Source organism: Oncorhynchus keta, unplaced genomic scaffold, assembly GCF_023373465.1.
Source record: "Oncorhynchus keta strain PuntledgeMale-10-30-2019 unplaced genomic scaffold, Oket_V2 Un_scaffold_19201_pilon_pilon, whole genome shotgun sequence".
Lineage (NCBI taxonomy): Eukaryota > Metazoa > Chordata > Actinopteri > Salmoniformes > Salmonidae > Oncorhynchus > Oncorhynchus keta.
Genome location: NW_026290845.1, coordinates 92,061 through 101,520, shown reverse-complemented (window position 1 = coordinate 101,520; position 9,460 = coordinate 92,061). Strand labels below are relative to the sequence as shown.

The following is a 9,460-nucleotide window of genomic DNA, read 5'->3' as shown; positions in this document are numbered from 1 at the left end:
TAACTCTCTATCCCAGGTGTATATAATGACATCTCTCTCAGGTTAACTCTCTATCCCAGGTGTATATAATGACATCTGTCTCCTCAGGTTAACTCTCTATCCCAGTCATATATAATGACATCTGTCTCCTCAGGTTAACTCTCTATCCCAGTCATATATAATGACATCTGTCTCCTCAGGTTAACTCTCTATCCCAGTCATATATAATGACATCTGTCTCCTCAGGTTAACTCTCTATCCCAGTCATATATAATGCCATCTGTCTCCTCAGGTTAACTCTCTATCCCAGGTGTATATAATGACATCTGTCTCCTCAGGTTAACTCTCTATCCCAGTCATATATAATGACATCTGTCTCCTCAGGTTAACTCTCTATCCCAGTCATATATAATGCCATCTGTCTCCTCAGGTTAACTCTCTATCCCAGGTGTATATAATGACATCTCCTCAGGTTAACTCTCTATCCCAGTCATATATAATGCCATCTGTCTCCTCAGGTTAACTCTCTATCCCAGTCATATATAATGACATCTGTCTCCTCAGGTTAACTCTCTATCCCAGTCATATATAATGCCATCTGTCTCCTCAGGTTAACTCTCTATCCCAGTCATATATAATGCCATCTGTCTCCTCAGGTTAACTCTCTATCCCAGTCATATATAATGACATCTGTCTCCTCAGGTTAACTCTCTATCCCAGTCATATATAATGCCATCTGTCTCCTCAGGTTAACTCTCTATCCCAGTCATATATAATGCCATCTGTCTCCTCAGGTTAACTCTCTATCCCAGGTGTATATAATGCCATCTGTCTCCTCAGGTTAACTCTCTATCCCAGTCATATATAATGCCATCTGTCTCCTCAGGTTAACTCTCTATCCCAGGTGTATATAATGCCATCTGTCTCCTCAGGTTAACTCTCTATCCCAGTCATATATAATGACATCTGTCTCCTCAGGTTAACTCTCTATCCCAGTCATATATAATGCCATCTGTCTCCTCAGGTTAACTCTCTATCCCAGTCATATATAATGACATCTGTCTCCTCAGGTTAACTCTCTATCCCAGTCATATATAATGCCATCTGTCTCCTCAGGTTAACTCTCTATCCCAGTCATATATAATGCCATCTGTCTCCTCAGGTTAACTCTCTATCCCAGTCATATATAATGACATCTCCTCAGGTTAACTCTCTATCCCAGTCATATATAATGCCATCTGTCTCCTCAGGTTAACTCTCTATCCCAGTCATATATAATGACATCTGTCTCCTCAGGTTAACTCTCTATCCCAGGTGTATATAATGCCATCTGTCTCCTCAGGTTAACTCTCTATCCCAGTCATATATAATGCCATCTGTCTCCTCAGGTTAACTCTCTATCCCAGGTGTATATAATGCCATCTGTCTCCTCAGGTTAACTCTCTATCCCAGTCATATATAATGCCATCTGTCTCCTCAGGTTAACTCTCTATCCCAGGTGTATATAATAACATCTCCTCAGGTTAACTCTCTATCCCAGGTGTATATAATGACATCTGTCTCCTCAGGTTAACTCTCTATCCCAGGTGTATATAATGCCATCTGGTTAACTCTCTCCCAGGTTAATAATGACATCTGTCTCCTCAGGTGTAACTATAATGCCATCTGTCTCCTCAGGTTAACTCTCTATCCCAGGTGTATATAATGCCATCTGTCTCCTCAGGTTAACTCTCTATCCCAGTCATATATAATGACATCTGTCTCCTCAGGTTAACTCTCTATCCCAGGTCATATAATAACATCTCCTCAGGTTAACTCTCTATCCCAGGTGTATATAATGCCATCTGTCTCCTCAGGTTAACTCTCTATCCCAGGTGTATATAATGCCATCTGTCTCCTCAGGTTAACTCTCTATCCCAGTCATATATAATGACATCTGTCTCCTCAGGTTAACTCTCTATCCCAAGTGTATATAATGACATCTCCTCAGGTTAACTCTCTATCCCAGGTGTATATAATGACATCTGTCTCCTCAGGTTAACTCTCTATCCCAGTCATATATAATGCCATCTGTCTCCTCAGGTTAACTCTCTATCCCAGTCATATATAATGCCATCTGTCTCCTCAGGTTAACTCTCTATCCCAGTCATATATAATGACATCTCCTCAGGTTAACTCTCTATCCCAGGTGTATATAATGACATCTGTCTCCTCAGGTTAACTCTCTATCCCAGTCATATATAATGACATCTCCTCAGGTTAACTCTCTATCCCAGTCATATATAATGCCATCTGTCTCCTCAGGTTAACTCTATATCCCAGGTGTATATAATAACATCTCCTCAGGTTAACTCTCTATCCCAGTCATATATAATGACATCTCCTCAGGTTAACTCTCTCCTCTCTATCCCAGTCATATATAATTTTTTATTTTTTTATTTCACCTTTATTTAACCAGGTAGGCTAGTTGAGAACAAGTTCTCATTTGCAACTGCACCTGGCCAAGATAAAGCATAGCAGTGTGAACAGACAACACAGAGTTACACATGGAGTAAACAATTAGCAAGTCAATAACACAGTAGAAAAAAATTGGCAGTCTATATACAATGTGTGCAAAAGGCATGAGGAGGTAGGCGAATAATACAATTTTGCAGATTAACACTGGAGTGATAAATGATCAGATGGGCATGTACAGGTAGAGATATTGGTGTGCAAAAGAGCAGAAAAGTAAATAAATAAAAACAGTATAAAAACAGTATGGGAATGAGGTAGGTGAAAAAGGGTCTATTTACCTATAGACTATGTACAGCTGCAGCGATCGGTTAGCTGCTCGGATAGCTGATGTTTGAAGTTGGAGAGGGAGATAAAAGTCTCCAACTTCAGCGATTTTTGCAATTCGTTCCAGTCACAGGCAGCAGAGTACTGGAACGAAAGGCGGCCAAATGAGGTGTTGGCTTTAGGGATGATCAGTGAGATACACCTGCTGGAGCCGTGCTCGGATGGGTGTTGCCATCGTGACCAGTGAACTGAGATAAGGCGGAGCTTTACCTAGCATGGACTTGTAGATGACCTGGGCCAGTGGGTCTGGCGACCATTTGGGAGTGAGGGCCAGCCGACTAGAGCATACAAGTCGCAGTGGTGGGTGGTATAAGGTGCTTTAGTGACAAAACGGATGGCACTGTGGTAGACTGCATCCAGTTTGCTGAGTAGAGTGTTGGAAGCCATTTTGTAGATGACATCGCCGAGTCGAGGATCGGTAGGATAGTCAGTTTTACTAGGGTAAGCTTGGCAGCGTGAGTGAAGGAGGCTTTGTGCCACTCTGGATTTGTTTTTGATTGGAGATGTTTGATGTGAGTCTGGAAGGAGAGTTTGCAGTCTAGCCAGACACCTAGGTACTTATAGATGTCCACATATTCAAGGTTGGAACCATCCAGGGTGGTGATGCTAGTCGGGCATGCGGGTGCAGGCAGCGATCGGTTGAAAAGCATGCATTTGGTTTTACTCGCGTTTAAGAGCAGTTGGAGGCCACGGAAGGAGTGCTGTATGGCATTGAAGCTCGTTTGGAGGTTGGATAGCACAGTGTCCAATGACGGGCCGAAAGTATATAGAATGGTGTCGTCTATATGCCAGAGGTGGATCAGGAATCGCCCGCAGCAAGAGCAACATCATTGATATATACAGAGAAAAGAGTCGGCCCGAGAATTGAACCCTGTGGCACCCCCATAGAGACTGCCAGAGGACCGGACAGCATGCCCTCTGATTTGACACACTGAACTCTGTCTGCAAAGTAATTGGTGAACCAGGCAAGGCAGTCATCCGAAAAACCGAGGCTGTTGAGTCTGCCGATAAGAATTTGGTGATTGACAGAGTCGAAAGCCTTGGCGAGGTCGATGAAGACGGCTGCACAGTACTGTCTTTTATCGATGGCGGTTATGATATCATTTAGTACCTTGAGTGTGGCTGAGGTGCACCCGTGACCGGCTCGGAAACCAGATTGCAAGCGGAGAAGGTACGGTGGGATTCCAGTGACCTGTTTGTTGACTTGGCTTTCGAAGACCTTAGATAGGCAGGGCAGGATGGATATAGGTCTATAGCAGTTTGGGTCCAGGGTGTCTCCCCCTTTGAAGAGGGGATGACTGCGGCAGCTTTCCAATCCTAATAACATCTCCTCAGGTTAACTCTCTATCCCAGGTGTATATAATGCCATCTGTCTCCTCAGGTTAACTCTCTATCCCAGGTGTATTAACTGTCTGTCTCCTCAGGTTAACTCTCTATCCCAGGTGTATATAATGCCATCTGTCTCCTCAGGTTAACTCTCTATCCCAGGTGTATATAATGCCATCTGTCTCCTCAGGTTAACTCTCTATCCCAGGTGTATATAATGCCATCTGTCTCCTCAGGTTAACTCTCTATCCCAGGTGTATATAATGCCATCTGTCTCCTCAGGTTAACTCTCTATCCCAGGTGTATATAATGCCATCTGTCTCCTCAGGTTAACTCTCTATCCCAGTCATATATAATGCCATCTGTCTCCTCAGGTTAACTCTCTATCCCAGGTGTATAGTGTGTGTCACATCAGGTTAACTCTCTATCCCAGGTGTATATAATGCCATCTGTCTCCTCAGGTTAACTCTCTATCCCAGGTGTATATAATGCCATCTGTCTCCTCAGGTTAACTCTCTATCCCAGGTGTATATAATGCCATCTGTCTCCTCAGGTTAACTCTCTATCCCAGGTGTATAGTGTGTGTCACATCAGGTTAACTCTCTATCCCAGGTGTATATAATGCCATCTGTCTCCTCAGGTTAACTCTCTATCCCAGGTGTATATAATGCCATCTGTCTCCTCAGTTTAACTCTCTATCCCAGGTGTATATAATGCCATCTGTCTCCTCAGGTTAACTCTCTATCCCAGGTGTATATAATGCCATCTGTCTCCTCAGGTTAACTCTCTATCCCAGGTGTATAGTGTGTGTCACATCAGACATGTATTTGATACTGCTGTCATCACAACACTATGGAAGAGGACACTTGTTTTCCAGCAGCGATGTGGTGTTGGGTCGGTGTTATATAACCCAGCTGTGAGTCCATGTGATATCCAGTGGTCCCAGGACCCGGGTCCGTCCCCCTGGCATTATAGTAATGTCCTGTCACTTAGAGTATTAAACACCTCAGTCAGGACCTTGGCTTCCTGAATGCAGGCCGCTCCCACCGTCCGCATCCCAGAGATCCCTGCTCTCCCGGGAGTGAAACCCGAGCGGCCTGCGGGTGTCGGCCACTCCTTTGTCCCAAACGGCATCCTATTCCCCTGCATATTATTCTCTACGTTTGATCGGGGTCCATAGGGTATAGGGTGCCATTTGGGATGCACTCCTTATGTTGCCCCTCTGCCTGCTGCGATACAAGATGGCTGTCATAGTTGCCGCATAGCAGCATCGCGGCCTCGGTCGAGTTCCGCGTTCTTTCCCACGGACTCTCGACTATGTTCCAGCTCCTCCACCCCTCCATTCCTCCCCCACGAGGCCGTCTATACGTCGGGCTTGGCTCGTGAGACCATGGCATCTGTCCTGGATCCCTGTACGGATCCTTCTTCCCTCTCCGGGACAGGTTTTTTGGGGCGGACAGCTGGCGGGGATGGAATGCTTTTCTGTTCGCTATGCAACAAAAAACACAACAAAAAGAAGCAAGTCCTGCAGGCTCTAGTTTTGTCTTATCTTGATCATTGTCCAGTCATATTGTAAAGTGTTACAAAGAAAGCCCGAGTTAAGCTGCATCTGTCCCAGAACAGAGCGACACGTCTTGCTCTTCATTGTAATCAGAGAGTTGACATAAATACTATGCAGTCAGTCTCTCTTGTCTAAGAGTTTAGGACAGACTGACTACATCACTTCTTCTTTTTATAAGAAACATTAATGTGTTAAATCCCAATTTGTTTTCGTAGTAAACTTACACACAGCTCTGACACACACACTTATCCCACCCGACATGCCACCAGGGGTCTTTTCACAGTCCCCAGATCCAGAAGAAATGTAAGAAAGCGTACAGTATTATACAGAGATATTATTGCATGGAACTCCCTTCCATCTCATATTGCTCTGGTGAACAGCAAACCTGGTTTCAAACAACAGGTAAAGCAACACCTCTCCCCTGTTTGACCTAGATATTTAGTGTGTATTGATATGTAAACTCTGTGTGACATTTTAAATGGACTGTATGTAGTTCTGTCCTTGAGCTGTTCTTGTTTATTAATGTTCTGTATAATATTTTGTGTTTCATGTTTTGTGTTCTGTGTTCTGTGCTCTGTGCTCTGTGCTCTGTGTTCTGTGTTCTGTGTTCTGTGCTCTGTGTTCTGTGCTCTGTGCTCTGTGTTCTGTGTTATGTGCTCTGTGTTCTGTGTGCTCTGTATTCTGTATTCTGTGCTCTGTGTTCTGTGTTCTGTATTCTGTGTTCTGTATTCTGTGTTCTGTGCTCTGTGTTCTGTGCTCTATGTTCTGTGCTCTGTGTTCTGTGTTCTGTGTTCTGTGTTCTGTATTCTGTGTTCTGTGCTCTGTGTTCTGTGCTCTATGTTCTGTGCTCTGTGTTCTGTGTTCTGTGTGGACCCCAGGAAGAGTAGCTGCTGCTTTTGCAACAGCTAATGGGGATCCTAATAAAATACCAAAATACCAAATACAGAAATAATCTGTTGCTAGGTCTACAGACTGGAGACCATTAGACACGTTGTCAGACAGTCAGTAGGACTGTGTGGTGGAGAGAGAGAAGGTTATTGATAGGAACTGTTGCTAGGTCTACAGACTGGAGACCATTAGACACGCTGTCAGACAGTCAGTGAGACTGTGTTGTGAAGAGAGAGAAGGTTATTGATAGGAACTGTTGCTAGGTCTACAGACTGAAGACCATTAGACACGCTGTCAGACAGTCAGTGAGACTGTGTTGTGGAGAGAGAGAAGGTTATTGATAGGAACTGTTGCTAGGTCTACAGACTGGAGACCATTAGACACGCTGTCAGACAGTCAGTAGGACTGTGTGGTGGAGAGAGAGAAGGTTATTGATAGGAACTGTTGCTAGGTCTACAGACTGGAGACCATTAGACACGTTGTCAGACAGTCAGTGAGACTGTGTGGTGGAGAGAGAGAAGGTTATTGATAGGAACTGTTGCTAGGTCTACAGACTGGAGACCATTAGACACGTTGTCAGACAGTCAGTGAGACTGTGTTGTGGAGAGAGAGAAGGTTATTGATAGGAACTGTTGCTAGGTCTACAGACTGGAGACCATTAGACACGTTGTCAGACAGTCAGTGAGACTGTGTGGTGGAGAGAGAGAAGGTTATTGATAGGAACTGTTGCTAGGTCTACAGACTGGAGACCATTAGACACGCTGTCAGACAGTCAGTGAGACTGTGTGGTGGAGAGAGAGAAGGTTATTGATAGGAACTGTTGCTAGGTCTACAGACTGGAGACCATTAGACACGTTGTCAGACAGTCAGTAGGAGTGTGTGGTGGAGAGAGAGAAGGTTATTGATAGGAACTGTTGCTAGGTCTACAGACTGGAGACCATTAGACACGTTGTCAGACGGTCAGTAGGAGTGTGTTGTGGAGAGAGAGAAGGTTATTGAAAAGAAACCAGAAAGGTAATAAACTCTATGACTTTATGTTGGATGGTAATGACTAGCAGCTGGACAGAGACACATGTTGAAGGCTGAAGACATTAAAACCTCAGTAACAACCATCAAAACAAATGCATCGTACAGCCTGAGCAGTCATACAGCCTGAGCAGTCATACAGCCTGAGCAGTCATACAGCCTGAGCAGTCATACAGCCTGAGCAGTCATACAGCCTGAGCAGTCATACAGCCTGAGCAGTCATACAGCCTGAGCAGTCATACAGCCTGAGCAGTCATACAGCCTGAGCAGTCAGTACAGCCTGAGCAGTCGTACAGCCTGAGCAGTCGTACAGCCTGAGCAGTCGTACAGCCTGAGCAGTCGTACAGCCTGAGCAGTCGTACAACCTGAGCAGTCGTACAGCCTAAGCAGTCGTACAATCTGAGCAGTCGTCCAACCTGAGCAGTCGTACAATCTGAGCAGTCGTCCAACCTGAGCAGTCGTACAACCTCAGCAGTCGTCCAACCTGAGCAGTCGTCCAACCTGAGCTAGAGAAGAGCCTAGAGAAGAGCCTATAGACGGATGGTTGCTAAGATGGAGGCTTCGGCCGTGTTGTCCTCACAGCACGGCCGAAGCCTCCATCTTCCCCTGCGTCTGATGTGAAGCCAACATCAGAGTCAGAAGCAGGAAATCAAGCTCAGACTCTATATTTCACACAACACATGGAGTATAGAGGTGAAATGCATCAGGGCTATAGAGCAGAAAACATGGTGGTCTGGTTGAGATGGGACCAGACCACAACATGAAGACAGGGTCAGAGAGATGGGACCAGACCACAGCATGGAGACAGGGTCAGAGAGATGGGACCAGACCACAGCATGGAGACAGGGTCAGAGAGATGGGACCAGACCACAGCATGGAGACAGGGTCAGAGAGATGGGACCAGACCACAGCATGGAGACAGGGTCAGAGAGATGGGACCAGACCACAGCATGGAGACAGGGTCAGAGAGATGGGACCAGACCACAACATGGAGACAGGGTCAGAGAGATGGGACCAGACCACAGCATGGAGACAGGGTCAGAGAGATGGGACCAGACCACAGCATGGAGACGGGGTCAGAGAGATGGGACCAGACCACAGCATGGAGACAGGGTCAGAGAGAGAGAGATGGGACCAGACCACAGCATGGAGACAGGGTCAGAGAGATGGGACCAGATGGGACCAGACCACAGCATGGAGACAGGGTCAGAGAGATGGGACCAGACCACAGCATGGAGACAGGATCAGAGAGATGGGACCAGACCACAGCATGGAGACAGGGTCAGAGAGATGGGACCAGACCACAGCATGGAGACAGGGTCAGAGAGATGGGACCAGACCACAGCATGGAGACAGGGTCAGAGAGATGGGACCAGACCACAGCATGGAGACAGGGTCAGAGAGATGGGACCAGACCACAGCATGGAGACAGGGTCAGAGAGATGGGACCAGACCACAGCATGGAGACAGGGTCAGAGAGATGGGACCAGACCACAGCATGGAGACAGGGTCAGAGAGATGGGACCAGACCACAGCATGGAGACAGGGTCAGAGAGATGGGACCAGACCACAGCATGGAGACAGGGTCAGAGAGATGGGACCAGACCACAGCATGGAGACAGGGTCAGAGAGATGGGACCAGACCACAGCATGGAGACAGGGTCAGAGAGATGGGACCAGACCACAGCATGGAGACAGGGTCAGAGAGATGGGACCAGACCACAGCATGGAGACAGGGTCAGAGAGATGGGACCAGACCACAGCATGGAGACAGGGTCAGAGAGATGGGACCAGACCACAGCATGGAGACAGGGTCAGAGAGAGATGGGACCAGACCACAGC

General features: G+C 46.4%; 1 long non-coding RNA gene across 2 annotated transcripts; it reads left to right on the top strand.

The window, feature by feature from the left end:
* The first annotated feature begins 496 nt into the window (after positions 1-496).
* LOC127927926 (uncharacterized) lies at positions 497-2,155 on the top strand. Of its 2 annotated transcripts, none has more exons than XR_008129540.1 (3): positions 497-1,095; positions 1,142-1,385; positions 2,034-2,155. It is a non-coding gene; the product is annotated as an uncharacterized LOC127927926 (long non-coding RNA). The 2 variants fall into 2 exon arrangements; XR_008129539.1 differs by having other exon boundaries at positions 2,080-2,127.
* The last annotated feature ends 7,305 nt before the right edge of the window (positions 2,156-9,460 follow it).